The sequence below is a fragment of the Somniosus microcephalus genome, unplaced genomic scaffold (assembly GCF_052327205.1).
Source record: "Somniosus microcephalus isolate GS21.2 unplaced genomic scaffold, FLI_Smic_1.0 scaffold321, whole genome shotgun sequence".
NCBI classification, from domain to species: domain Eukaryota; kingdom Metazoa; phylum Chordata; class Chondrichthyes; order Squaliformes; family Somniosidae; genus Somniosus; species Somniosus microcephalus.
In genome coordinates this window covers 229,872-245,111 of record NW_028225508.1, presented here as the reverse complement: position 1 = coordinate 245,111, position 15,240 = coordinate 229,872, and the positions used below count along the sequence as shown (strand labels likewise).

Genomic DNA, 15,240 nt, shown 5'->3' with positions numbered 1-15,240 from the left:
TTATTAAATTTGATGGGCGCGAGAACGTACGGCCCATTGCGGAATTTAATTACCCCAGCTAAACCAATGGAGAAAAGTTTTGAAGAGATTGTTAATATCTTAGAGGAACACCTAAACCCTACACCGCTGCTGATAGCAGAAAGATTCAAGTTCCATAAGAGAAACCAGCAAAAAGGTGAGAGCAATGCTGACTATCTTACGGAACTACGCAAGTTATCGAAGCACTGCCAGTTCAGAGCAGGACTGGCAGACACCTTAAGGGATAAGTTTGTCTGCGGGCTCCAGAGTGAAGGAACCCAGAAACGACTACTTTCGGAAAAGGACCTGACGCTAGAACAGGCTTTCAGCATGGCAGTATCCTACGAAGCAGCAGCACGGGGAGCTGCGGAAATACAACAGAAACCACAAGAGTACAGTGCTAACGAAATGGCATATGGAGCAGAAAAGTGCTATTGCTGCGGCAGAACAACCCATGATCAGAAGGACTGCTGGTTTAAGGACAAAGTATGCAGCCAATGTGGGAAAATGGGACACATAGCAAGAGTCTGCAGGTCGGGAAAGAAAACCAACACTAAAAGAACTACTAAGGAAAAGTACAAGAAAGTAAAAAAAATGACAGACAGTAGTTCAGATGATCAGGAGAGTGATAATGACTCCGGGAACAGGAGACTAAGTTGTCTAAAGTTACACAACGTGATCGCAAAGGAGGATCACCAAACCATTTGGGTCATCCTCATGATAGCAGGGTCCCAAGTAAAGATGGAATTGGGACAGGATCAGCCCTAACTGTCATGAATCGACGAGACTATGAGCGGCTATTCTCACACATACCCTTGAAGGACACGTCCATTGTATTGAAGACATACACGAGGCAAAAAGTCTACCCCAGAGGAAAAATAAGTGTGCCAGTTAAATACAACGGCAAGGAAACACAGAAACTGTACGTATATATACTACAAGATGGAGGACCACCATTATTGGGACGTGAATGGATCCGAAAAATACAATTGGATTGGCATTCCATTCAGGCGCTAACTGTGACTGACAAAAAGGATGACGACGTCACACCTGGACGACTGTCAAAAATTCTAACTGACGCGAAAGAGCTGTTCCAACAAGGACTTGGGACTCTAAAAGGAGTAACGGCAACGATAAAAATCGAAGATAACGCAAACCCAAAATTTTTAAAGGCCAGAGTGGTACCGTACGCGATCCGCCCAGCCGTTGAAGCAGAGCTGGAGAGTCTGGAGCATTCGGGTATGCTGTCCAAGGTGGACTGGAGCGAGTGGGCCACACCTATCATTCCTGTAATGAAGAAATCATTGAGCAGTACGCCTGGGGAGCCGAAGAAGGTTCGCATCTGTGGGGACCTCAAGGTAACTGTGAACCCAGTCCTGCACACAGTACAATGTCCACTGCCACGGATAGAAGATATTTTCGCCTCACTATCTGGAGGGAAACGCTTTACGAAGATTGATCTGGCCCAAGCGTATCTACAAATGGAGGTGGAAGAAGCATCTAGGAAATACCTCACGATAAACACTCACAAAGGTCTTTACCAGTACAACCAACTGGTATTCGGGGTAGCATCAGCCCCGGCTATTTGGCAAAAGGCGATGGAACAAGTCCTGCAAGGGATCCCGGGGACCCAGTGTTATTTGGACGACATCCTGGTTACGGGCGAAAATGACAGTGAACACCTTGCCAACCTGGAGCAGGTGCTCACTAGATTACAAGAATATGGGCTACGAGACAACCGCCCCAAATGCGAGTCCTTCAGGAGACAAATCTCGTATTGTGGCCACATGATTGATGAGGAAGGGTTGCATAAGTCCCCAGACAAGATTGAGGCAGCAGTCAAGGCTCCAGCGCCGGAAAATGTGTCGCAACTGAGGTCGTTCCTCGGGTTGATGAACTACTACCATAAGTTCTTGCCGAATTTATCTACAATTCTGCACCCACTGAACGCCCTGCTGCAAACTGGAGTAACATGGAAATGGAGTGATGAGTGTAAGCGTGCCTTTCAGAAATGTAAATGCCTAATCACTTCAAAAGAAGTATTACATAAGAACATAAGAAATAGGAGCAGGAGTAGGCCAATCGGCCCCTTGAGCCTGCTCTGCCATTCAATATGATCATGGCTGATCTGATCCTAACCGCCAATCTACTATCACAGAACCATCTCCTGAATCTAACAGAATTAGACACACGAAATAGGAGCAGGATCAGGCTACATGGCCCCTGGGCCCGTTCCGCTACCCACAGGACCATGACCAATCCGAACCTAGACTCATGTCCAAATTCCTGCCCGCTCCCCATAACCCTTTATTCGCTTTACTTCTAGGAAACTCTCTATTTCTGTTTTAAATTTATTTAATGATGTAGCTTCTAGATCCCTTTGTCCTTCAGTACTTTCCAGTTTCTTGCTCTACGATTTTTCCTGCCGAAGTGCATAACCTCACACTTTCCAGTATTGTATTCCATCTGCCAAATCTCTGCCCACTTACTTAGCCTGTCTATGTCCCCTTGCAGGTTTTTTATGTCCTCCTCACTCACTACTTTCCGTCCCATCTTAGTATCATCTGCAAACTTTGATATGTTACACTCGGTCCCCTCCTCCAAATTGTTAATATTGATTGTAAAGAGTTGGTGACCCAGCACTGACCCCTGTGGAACACCACTAGTTACTGATTGCCAGTCTGAGAATGAACCATTTATCCCAACTCTCTGCATTCTGTTAGATAGCCAATCCTCTATCCATGCCAGAATATTACCCCCAATCCCGTGATTTTTTATCTTAAGCAAAAATCTTTTGTGTGGCACCTTGTCAAATGCCTTTTGGAAGTCTAAATACACTACGTCCACTGGTTCCCCTTTATCCATCCTATATGTTACTTCCTCAAAGAACTCCAGCAAATTTGTCAAACATGACTTCCCCTTCATAAAACCATGCTGACTTTGTCCCATTAAATTATGATTATCCAAATGTCCTGTTACTGTCTCCTTAATAATGGACTCCAATATTTTGCCTACCACAGATGTTAGGCTAACCGGTCTATAGTTTCCAGCCTTCTGTCTACTGCCCTTTTTAAATAAGGGCGTTACATTAGCAGTTTTCCTTATTACGAATGCTCCTCGCAGTAAGACACAAAGCCTTCAGGTTTGTTTTTTTAACACTCTTAGACCTTTTAGAATTATTATTTATTGTGGCCATTTTTGATTTAAACCCTTGATTTATCTGAGTGCCACTTTTGCTTTTCTCCTTCCTGTCTTTTGCTTCTATCCTCGTTTCCCTTTCCTCTGTCTCCCTGCACAGGTTCCCAAACCCCTGTCATTTTAGTTTAAACCCTCCCCAACAGCACTAGCAAACACTCCCCCTAGGACATCAGTCCGGGTCCTGCCCAGGTGCAAACCGTCCAGTTTGTACTGGTCCCACCTCCCCCAGAACCGGTTCCAATGTCCCAGGAATTTGAATCCCTCCCCCTTGCACCTGCTGCTCTTGTCCTTCTAGGTGGTGGAGGATTCAGGATTGGGAGGTTTTGCTGTCCTCCCCCTTTTGGTTTGGATTCCTCCACAGGTGATTTCGCCCTGCAAGCTCGTTTTATGTGTCCTTGTTTCCCATACTTGTAGCACTTTTCCTCCAGAAACCAGCATTCACTCACCAGGTGATCGCCCTTGCATCTATAACATGCCTTCACATGCTCACGTTGTGCTTTCTGACGCATGTTCAACTTGTGCACAACAACCTGACCTGCAACTTGCGTAGCATTAGCCCTGTCTGAACCCTGTATTTCTTTTACATCTCGGTTCGCTGTCTCTATGGCTTGAGCAAGTTCCAATGCTTTTTCATAAGTAAGCCCAGTCTCGGATAATAATCTGCGCTGCATTCGGTCATCCATTATTCCACAAACTAGCCTATCTCTCAGCATTTCCTTCAGGTTGTTCCCATAATTGCAATCATGTGCTAATTTACGCAACACCGCTACATAGTCCATTACACTCTCTTCCTATTTCCTGTTCCGTGAATTAAACTTGAACTGCTGTACAATCGCACTCGGCTTAGGGTTGAAATGTTCTTTTAGCAAGGCCACTAATTCAACAAATGATTTGTCTCCAGGCTTTACAGGACTGAGCAGATTTTTCATCAAACTGTAGGTTTGGCTTCCCACTGAACTAAGCAGAATGGCTTTCCTTTTTCCAGCATCATTTATTTCATTTGCTTCGAAAAAATAACCCAACACTTCACAGTATTCCTCCCAGGTTTGTGCTTGACTATCAAAAGCAGAAACCGTGGTAGCCATGCTCTCTTCCAGCTGGTAGCTAACTATAGCTTCTAATTCTGTTGTTTAATCGTCCTGGCAGACTTTTCTTCTTTATTCAGAGTCCTTTAGTTACCTCGTCGCCAAATGTGATAAATCCATGTAGTGAGACAAGGAATCGAAGAGGAGAGGTATTAGGATTAATAAGAGTACTTTATTAAATGACTGCGAAACAACCAGGCAGCCTTGCATCCAGGCATTGCACCTTTGCTGACCTTGGCAGGAAGCAAACCTCTGACCTTAACAGGAAGCAAATCTCTGACCTTAGCAGCAGCATTGGCTACAGCACTACCTGGTGAATAACCTTAATCATAAAATCACAGATTACTATAACAAGTTAGCTTTTTCCTTTTGTCTAGGTATCGAACATAGCTATCAGTCAGCAGGAATTTGGTTGAAGTGAGTCTGAACCTGGGAATTCATTCTACTACGCTTCGTTTGATGGAATTCTTGGATTGGCCTATCCAAGCATTGCAGCATCAAGTGCCACACCTGTGTTTGATAACATGATGTCTGATGACCTGGTGGAACAGGACATGTTTGCTTTTTACCTGAGCAGGTCGGTTTTCTTACCACCTTGTACTTCCATCTCCGTAGTTCCCTGCTTAAAATAGTGTATTTACTTAAGGTCACCACAGAACCTTCTTTCTTTAAAGCCGATGGGCCTTTTCTCGCCCTTCCTTGTGTTTGTTCTCTCACCTGGATGAACTGTTTTCATGTCAGGTGACCTCTCCACCTTCTGGCAAAGTCTGAAGCACGTCCAACTGGATCCCAATGGACAAATTCAACTCCTTTAGATTTTTTAATTGATTTATCGATCCAAGATGGGAAATTGGATAATTGCAATCTCTTTCAGGGATTATGGAAAGAACAACGTTTCATTCCAACCAGCACAGTGAGGATCAAGTTTTCTTTTCTTATTTATTTCGCAAAATATTGGCTTGGGTCTAATTTCCACTGGTTAATGAAGCCACATTGGGCCAGCCAGTAAAACATATTGTTAATCAGGAATATCTGAATCTCTGTTTATGCTCATTTCAATAACATTCTGGTTAAATTGTTTTACAGAGGGGCTGGTCAGTCCGGAAGTGAAGTGGTATTTGGTGGATATGATGAAAACCACTTTACAGGTCAAGTTAACTGGGTGCCCGTCACTCACCAAACTTGCTGGCAGATCAGATTGGACAGGTAAATGACTGACCCATTTCACAATTGGCACGCATTCTGTAACAATCAAGTTGCACTCAACATTGCAAGTGTAAATATTAAATACAATGGGGTAGCAGTTGCGTTAGTGTGATAATACTGCAACGCCTTTCAATGATCAGGAATAAACACAGGGAACGAGCTAACTCAAGGATAGCTTCCAGGTCACAATTGAACCATTGTTTAAGTCCAGCCTGAGCAAACAGAGGCGCAATCCATCTAAGGGTAAACTTATTGCAGACCATTGCTTGCCGAGAGCACACACTCAGAGTACTTGGAGAATCATGTGCCAAGAATCCATCCTGCATGATTTGCTGTCCATTAAAACTGACTGATTAAAATTAATGAACGAGAAATAGGGCCAGCTGCTCATTAGACGTGCGAGAGTACAAATTGGACCTCATTGCACCTGTTTTAACGGAGGTAAAATGGGCACAACAGGCCATTCTCAGGGGCCAACGTCCCATGCCCATAGGATGCCTGGAAAATGTCTGACCCAATATTGGCATATTTAAATTTAGATTCACCTCTTTGGTTCAGCTCTGCTTGTGTTTTTCACAAATATCTTAGTTTCAGGGTTAACAACAACAACTTGCATTTATATGTGTCCCAAGGTGCTTTACAGGAGCTTTATCAAACAGAATTTGACATCAAACCACATGTGGAGGTATTCGGGCAGCTGACCAAAAGCTTGGTCAAAAAGGTATGTTTTAAGGAGCATCTTAAAGAAGGAGAGAGAGAGTGAGAGAGGCGGAGAGGTTTATGGAGGGAAAGAATTCAATCAACTGTAACCACCTTTTCCTCTTTCAGAGTGACAATCAATGGGCAGGTTGTGGGCTGCAGTGAGGGCTGTCAGGCCATTGTTGATACTGGTACTGCTCTGCTCACTGGTCCCAGTGGACCCATCAGCAAGATCCAGCAATACATTGGTGCGACAGAAGGATATTATGGCGAGGTAAGCCTCTATGGTACAGATCAGACTTTACAATGAACCAAGGGAGGTTGCAGTTATGTATTTTTCATTTTGTAGTATTTATAAGGTGATGCTTTATTTAAGAGTTTTGTTCTTAAAAAATTAAAAAGCTAACTGAATCAATCAGTAGCGTATATTGTCATTTCTCTTCTGTTATTGCTCTGTATTACAGAACACCCTTTAGAAGCACTTGTTTCTGGCTTTCCTAGCTAGCTGCAAGATCCAAAAGAATCTCAGGAATCAAGCTTAGCTCCCATCAAAATGACTAAATTTAAGGCCTGTTAAACCAGGAGTCTATAGGGCTTCCACTGCCCTCCCACTGTAAGTCAGGTGGAAGAGCGCCTGTAGGGCTACAAATTAGGCTGGTCCCGGCTTTGGGTTACGGTTTCCCGGGCATCTTGTGAAGGGTGGAGCTTACACCAGCTCCAAACAAGACTACTGATTTAGGAGGGCTGGAGATTCTCAATGCTGGGAGTTCCTGTGTGCCCGGTAAGCCCAGCCTCTCAAAGGCCCAACGGATCATCAATGCCGGGACACCTGGTGAAACCAGGCTGCTAAATGGTGGATGTGAGTCTCACCGAGGGAATTGGGTTGCAGCCTGTACCCACAAAGAAAGGGTAAAAATATATTTTTTTAATTTGACCCCCTTACGAAGGGGGCCAGTGGAGGCATTTTAACCCTCATCCTGGGGGGTTCCCCCATCAGTTTCTCCTCCACAAGCCCAGCAATTAACGGCCATTTTTACAGCCTCTGGGGGCAGGTAGATGGCCTCCATACACTCTTAGGTTGCAGGGAACCTCCCCACAAACCTCAGAATATCAAGCGGGATCAATGACGCAGGTTCCTCACGGGACCATTTTGGCACTTGTGCTGGAATGTAGCCACAGCTGCTTTTAAACGTGACCAACTGTACATCCAATGATTACATCATTGATTTTATTATTTATACAAGTATTTCCTGCAATGCTTCTCTGAGAACATTCTACTGACGACCATTGTTAAATACTTCACCCTTTTTACAGTACTCCATCAACTGTAACAATCTGCCCAACATGCCTGATGTGGTCTTCACAATCAATGTAATTGACTATCACCTTTCTCCATCTGAATACACAATCATGGTATGTTTTTGTTTTAATTTGATAAACCTGACTTTGAATGGTTTCACTATGTTCTCTGACTTCAGTATCCAGTAAGATTGCTTCTCAGTTAACTGCAAGATAAGAAAATGAGCAGAAAATTAATGAAAATGTACAAAGTGGTAAGATTGAGTAACGATACTACATTTAGTTAAAAAATGAACTTCCATATCAATTAATAAAGCAAGAGAAGATGTCAATATTTTATTTATTCATTCTTTGGATATGGGCGTCACTATCAAGGCCAGCATTTATTGTCTATCCCTAGTTGCTCTTGAGAAAGTGGTGATGAGCCAACTTCTTGAATCTCTGCACTCCGTGTGGTGAACGTATACCCACAATTCTGTTAAAGAAGAAGTTCCAGGATTTTGACCCAGCGACGATGAAGGAACGGTGATATATGTCCATGTCAGGATGGTATGTGACTTGGAAGGGAACTTGGAGTTGATGGTGTTCCATGGAACTGCTGCTCTTGTGATGGGGATTCGAGTTTGGGAGGTGCTGTTGAAGCAATGTTGGCGAGTTGCTGCAGTGCATCCTGTAGATAGTACACACTGCAGCCCGGGTGTGCCAGTGATGGAGGGAGTGGGTGTTTAAGGTGCTGGATGGCCTGTCGATCATGTGGACTGCTTTGTTCTGGATGCTGTCGAACTTCTTGAGTGTTGTCAGTACTGCACCCATGAATGTGTAATGTAGAATAGTGTCTGTGGCACATCGGTGGACCAATTGAGAGACTGATGGACCAAAGAATTTACATTTCTGTGAATTTTTTGATTTAACATAGCATAGTGATCACTAAAGAAGAAACTGTGGATGTTCTTTTCATTTTTTATTAATATACACACAGAAGAATCAGAATTAGCAACAAAGTAGTTCTAGGGAACTGACTCTCACACTTTGCATTTCTTCCAGGTGCAAGGTGACTGCTTAAGTGGATTTGAAAGCATGTATCTTCCATCCTCTTCTGGAGGGCTCTGGATTCTGGGAGATGTCTTCATTGGGCCATACTATTCCATCTTTGACAGAGGAAACAACCGAATGGGCTTTGCCCAAGCTGCCTAATTTATTCATCCAAGTTTTCATTTATTCATTTAAGGCACATTCAGATCCCATTTTGAAGCTTTGCTCATTCATCCGCCATGATTGAAGCACTGGACCATAGGGTAACAAGAATTCAAATAAAACCCTGGCGAGCCTCTGGTTAAAGAGTACTCAAGCTCATCTGATTTTGCTTGAGATGCAGCAAAGAAAAAGCCCTAGAATAAAGTCAATGAACTGAAATCTTTTAATTAAATTGGACCAAACTTGTAATGTATGTACCTTTAAGAGAGGAACTATCTTTTACAGCCCCTGTATACTGCAGTACCAGTAGTGACCACACCTGTATATAACACCGTGTAGTAATTTGTACAGTTAGTTCCAGCATACCCTCTGTTCAGTAAACACCTGTTATTATTGTTCTCCTGCAGTCCGTGTGTTATTTATACGCGGACACTACAGTGGCGACGAGCAGGTTCGAACTCACCTGCAGTACTGCATCACCTCACGGGGATCCATCCCTGAAAAGAAGCTTCTTGGAGGTCGAAGCCAGAGCAACGGGCGTCGACCACGGTCAACCGCCCAGTGATCCATCGGAGTTCAGAGAATCGCAGGGGAGGTTGTGGAGAGCTGGGCTTGGTTCTCCAGTCAAGGTGTTCCAGCAAATCGGGCTGGTAGCAGGTAGTGCGCTGACCCTTTCCGGACTGCGGCGGGCTAGAGCTCGATCGAGCGGCCCTGCAAGGGGGCCGAGCAGCGTCGTCGGGAAGGAAAAGAGAGAGAGAGGGTGGAGCGCACAGGGCGCAGCCGGTGCTCAAGAGCCGGGCAGCGTTAAAGAAAATAAAAAAGGGGAAAGGAAAAGAGATGCGCAGTGGACAGCGTTGAAGAAGAATAAAACTAAGAAAATTAATTAACAAAAGAGAGACGCGCAGAAAGCCGCGAGGCGCCGCCATTTGCCACGAGGACCGCCGAGAGCGGCGTTGGCAGCAGCGCAAGGGAAGCGCGTGAAATCCACAGGGCACCGCCATTACTATTTAGAACGCTAGGAGCAGCGTTGGCAGCAGAGGGGGAAGAAGGAAAAGTGCGGGAGGCGCCATTTTAATCCATTGGGGAAGAAGGAGGCGCCATTTTAAACCACCCAAGATGCCGAAGAGTGGCAGCATCACTGCTTTCGACAACGAAATAGAAGACTGGACCACGTATGTGGAAAGAATTGAAGTGTACTGCAGGGCAAATGAGGTGGCCGATGAAAAGAAGGCGTCGGTATTATTGAATTTGATGGGCGCGAGAACGTACGGCCTATTGCAGAATTTAATTACCCCAGCTAAACCAATGGAGAAAAGCTTTGAAGAGATTGTCAATATCTTACAGGAACATCTAAACCCTACACCGCTGCTGATAGCAGAAAGATTCAAGTTCCATAAAAGAAACCAGCACAAAGACGAAAGTAATGCTGACTATCTTACGGAACTACGCAAGTTATCGAAACACTGCCAGTTCGGAACAGGACTGGCAGATACCTTAAGGGATAAGTTTGTCTGCAGGCTCCAGAGTGAAGGAACCCAGAAACGACTACTTTCGGAAAAGGACCTTACGCTAGAAAAGGCTTTCAGCGTTGCAGTATCCTACGAAGCAGCAGCACGGGGAGCTACGGATATACAACAGAAACCGCAAGAATATAGCACCAATGAAATGGCATATGGAACAGAAAAGTGCTATTGCTGCGGCAGAACAACCCATGACCAGAAGGATTGCTGGTTTAAGGACAAAGTATGCAGGCAATGTGGAAAAGTGGGACACATAGCACGAGTCTGCAGGTCGGGAAAGAAAACCAACTCTAAAAGAACTACTAAGGAAAAGTACAAGAAAGTATAAAAGATGACGGACAGTAGTTCAGAAAATCAGAAGAGTGATAATGACTCCGGGAGCAGGAGACTAAGTTGTCTAAAGTTACACAACGTGATCGCAAAGGAGGATCACCGAACCATTTGGGTCACCCTCATGATAGCAGGGTCCCAAGTAAAGATGGAATTGGACACAGGATCAGCCCTAACAGTCATGAATCGACGAGACTACGAGTGGCTATTCTCACACATACCCTTGAAGGACACGTCCATTGTCTTGAAGACATATACGGGGCAAAAAGTCTACCCCAGAGGAAAAATAAGGGTGCCCGTTAAATACAACGGCAAGGAAACACAGAAGCTGTATCTATATATACTACAAGATGGAGGACCACCATTATTGGGACGTGAATGGATCCGAAAAATACAATTGGATTGGCATTCCATTCAGGCGCTAACTGTGGCTGACAAAAAGGATGACGACGTCACACCTGGACGACTGTCAAAAATTCTAACTGACGCGAAAGAGGTGTTCCAGCAAGGACTTGGGACTCTAAAAGGCATAACGGCAATGATAAAAATTGAAGATAACGCAAACCCCAAATTTTTTAGGGCCAGACCGGTACCGTATGCGATCCGCCCAGCCGTCGAAGCAGAGCTGGAGAGTCTGGAGCATTCGGGTGTGCTGTCCAAGGTGGACTGGAGCGAGTGGGCCACACCCATCGTTCCTGTAATGAAGAAATCATTGAGCAGCACGCCTGGGGAGCCGAAGAAGGTTTGCATCTGTGGGGACTTTAAGGTAACTGTGAACCCAATCCTTCACACAGTACAATATCCACTTCCGTGGATAGAAGATATTTTTGCCTCACTATCTGGAGGGAAACGCTTTACGAAGATTGATCTGGCCCAAGCGTATCTACAAATGGAGGTAGAAGAAGCATCTAGAAAATACCTCACGATAAACACTCACAAAGGTCTTTACCAGTACAACCGACTGGTATTCGGGGTAGCATCAGCTCTGGCTATTTGGCAGAGGGCGATGGAACAAGTCCTGCAAGGGATCCCGGGGACCCAGTGTTATTTGGACGACATCCTGGTTACGGGTGAAAATGACAGTGAACACCTTGCCAACCTGGAGCAGGTGCTCACTAGATTACAAGAATATGGGCTACGAGCCAACAGCCCCAAATGTGAGTTTTTCAGGAAACAAATCTCATATTGTGGCCATGTGATTGATGAAGAGGGGTTACCTAAGTCCCCAGACAAGATTGAGGCAGTAGTCAAGGCTCCAGCACCGGAAAATGTGTCGCAACTGAAGTCGTTCCTCGGGTTGGTGAACTACTACCATAAGTTCTTGCCAAATTTGTCTACAATTCTGCACCCACTGAACGCCCTGCTGCAAACTGGAGTAGCATGGAAATGGAGTGATGAGTGTAAGCGTGCCTTTCAGAAATGTAAATGCCTAATCACTTCAAAAGAATTATTGGCCCACTACAATCCAACACTACCAATTCGGTTGGCATGTGATGCGTCTCCCTACGGCATTGGAGCGGTGCTGTCGCACAAATTCCTTGACAGTTCAGAAAGGCCAATAGCCTTTGCGTCACGCTCGTTAACCTCAGCTGAGCGTAACTATGCCCAGATTGACAGGGAGGCCCTCAGCCTGGTGTGGGGGGTGAAGAAGTTCAATCACTATCTGCACGGGCAGAAATTCACCTTACTGACTGATCACCAGCCTCTTGTCTCCATTTTTAACCCAAAGAAGGGCGTTCCGGTGATGACGGCGCAACGGCTGCAAAGATGGTCCCTTTTTCTAGGGGCACATCAATACGAAATAGAGTATAAGGGCACGAAACAGCATGGAAACGCTGATGGGCTGTCGCGCCTGCCGCTGCCTACGGTGGAGGAAGCACCTGCAGTGGACCTTGTTGAGATATTCCATTCGACCATAGTCGAATGTCTACCTGCTACAAACTCAAGTATAGAGAAGGAATCCCGAAATGACCCAACACTCTCTCTGGTCTATGATTTGACGGTGAAGGGATGGCCAGCACATGGCGACTCACTGTTGCCTACATTCTCGCCAAGGAGAGAACAGCTGTCAGTGTGCCGGGGGACCTTGATGTGTGGATCCCGAGTTGTAATTCTACCCAAGTTGAGAGATAGAGTGCTCAATGAGCTTCATGAGGGTCATCTGGGAGGGGTAAAAATGAAGAGCCTAGCCAGGGCGTTTGTGTGGTGGCCGGGAATCGATAAAGAAATCGACGAAATGACCAAGAGCTGCACAGGATGCCAGAAAGTCCAAAACGCTCCACCACAGGCCCCGCTACACCCATGGGAGTGGCCCTCATCTCCATGGCAACGGGTACACATTGATTTTGCTGGTCCATTTATGGACTCAATGGCCGAGAAATTCAGTTGCGTTGTGCCCAGTTACCGCCCAAAGAGGGCTTCTGCGCCACTTGATGTGTTTGCGCCGATATTCAGCGCTGCGGTAATGGTGGCGTTAGCCAGTAGCGCTGCGCCGCCACTGATGACGTCATCGGTGTGCGCAGTGCCCCGCTACCACCCCGATACCAGCCCGACCGCCATATTGAGTAGCGGCCGCCTCTTCCGTAGCGGCCGCAAACAACGTTCAGAGACCGGTGCCGTACTGCAGCCTTAGTGGGGCGAGTTAAGGTGGAGGTGCGGCCGGCCGCTTTTTCGGTGGCCGCCTGCCCGCACCTCCTTCCCCGGCCTCCTCCACCACCCCCCCCCCGCGGCATTGCCGGCTGTTTTCCGGGAGCCCGGCACTTCTCCGTGGTGCCGGGCTCATTTGCCGGCACTAGCGAGCGGCGATCTTGCTGTTGCAGGCACCTCCCCCTTAAGAGAGGGAGGAAGGCCTGCAGTACCACAGCCTGCAGCTCCGCAGCGGGTGGCACTGCGGCACCTAGCGCGCCGACATTCAGTTTCATCGCCCCAAGCGGGGGCGGCCACACACTTGAATAACGGCCGCCTTCGAGTTGGGGAGCGGAAACTGAATATCCGACGGGCGCGAGTGGCTCCGCGCCCAGCGGTAACTTTTGGGCGCAAGCGAGCTGGCGGGGCCTTACTCAATTTCTAGCCCAATGTTTTTAATCGCCGTGGATGCACATTCGAAATGGCCAGAGGTCATCAAAATGTCCTCCACAACCACGGAGAAAACTATTGCAGTCCTACGGACCATCTTCGCCAGGAATGGCTTGCCAGAACAGATTTGCTCCGACAATGGACCACAGTTTGTGTCCGAGGATTTCCGGAGGTTTTTGAGGAATAATGGGGTAAAGCATTACACATCCGCCCCATATCATCCAGCCACAAATGGATTGGCTGAGAGGTTTGTTCAAACCTTTAAAAAAGCAACAAAGGCGATGTATAACGACAACATACCACTGCAACACAAGGTGGATAATTTCTTGTTTGCTTACCAGAATGCGACACATGCAGTCACCAACCAAGCTCCAGCCATGATGTTCTTTAACCGAAGGTTAAGATGTCGCCTGGATTTGCTCAAACCAAACATAAGATGAGATGTTGAGAATAAGCAATTCCAGCACATCAATGAGAAGCCAACCAGGAGCTTCAAGATAGGGCAACCAGTCTTGGCCCGCGACTACCGAACAGAAAAATGGCAGCCAGGAACGATATGCACACGGCAGGGACCACTAATGTACACAGTGGACGTTGGAGAGAGCATCGTGAGACGCCATGCTGACCAGATTCTAGAGTCACAGGAACAAGTCAAACCCATGCCACGATCATATGCACCTGGTGATGAACCCGAAGTACAGATTGCGTCTACCTCAGAATCAGTGGTATTGGAAGCTGACGAACCAACCAATGACAATGAGGCAGAATCGACTCCGCCGCAAGAACAGGATACTCGAGAAAGGCGCTATCCAGACAGGATCAGGAAGCCTCCTCAAAGACTGAATTTATAAATGATTACTTTCAGCTGATGTATATAGTGCAAAGAAAATTGTAATTGTAATTAGTTATTATTTAATTGTTAAATGAATGTTATGTACTGTTTATCTAAAAGGGGAGGAATTGTAATGTATGTACCTTTAAGAGAGGAACTATCTTTTACAGCCCCTGTATACTGCAGTACCAGTAGTGACCACACCTGTATATAACACCATGTAGTAATTTGTACAGTTAGTTCCAGCATACCCTCTGTTCAGTAAACACCTGTTATTACCGTTCTCCTGCAGTCCGTGTGTTATTTATATGCGGACACTACACTATTGTAACCTTATTAGTAATATTGACCAAACTCTGTCTTGATGCTTCAGTTCCTTTTTTGGTCAAGAGGGGGGTGTGAAGGAATAAGCAATATATCTATTCAGAAAATACACCATCCTAGTATTGTGCTAGTTAAGTTATCCAAGGGAAACCGAGAAGTACCCCTGAGACAAACGAGTACCACAAATGAGAACAGCTTGTAAAATAAGCTCACGAGGGCATAGGTCAAACACATTGTGGTGACAGAAGAATATTCTGTAAATTGACTCCCTTATATTGGTGGCCAGGCATGCTTAAGGCCTGTAAAACGTACGTGGCAAATTGTGACACATGCAATTTAACCAATAAGTCATCACTAATTAAGCCACCACCATTGGCTCCTGTGAAAGCTGATGAACCAATGGGAAAATTCTTTATTGACTTCATTGGACCACTTCCCCCATCTTTGGAATATGGACATG

The 15,240-nt window shown here is 45.9% G+C and overlaps 1 pseudogene; it reads left to right on the top strand.

Annotated features, from left to right (window-relative positions):
- The window catches only part of LOC147081877 (pepsin A-like), a 31,421-nt pseudogene extending 22,673 nt beyond the window's left edge, over nt 1-8,748 (top strand).
- Nucleotides 8,749-15,240: the final 6,492 nt, after the last annotated feature.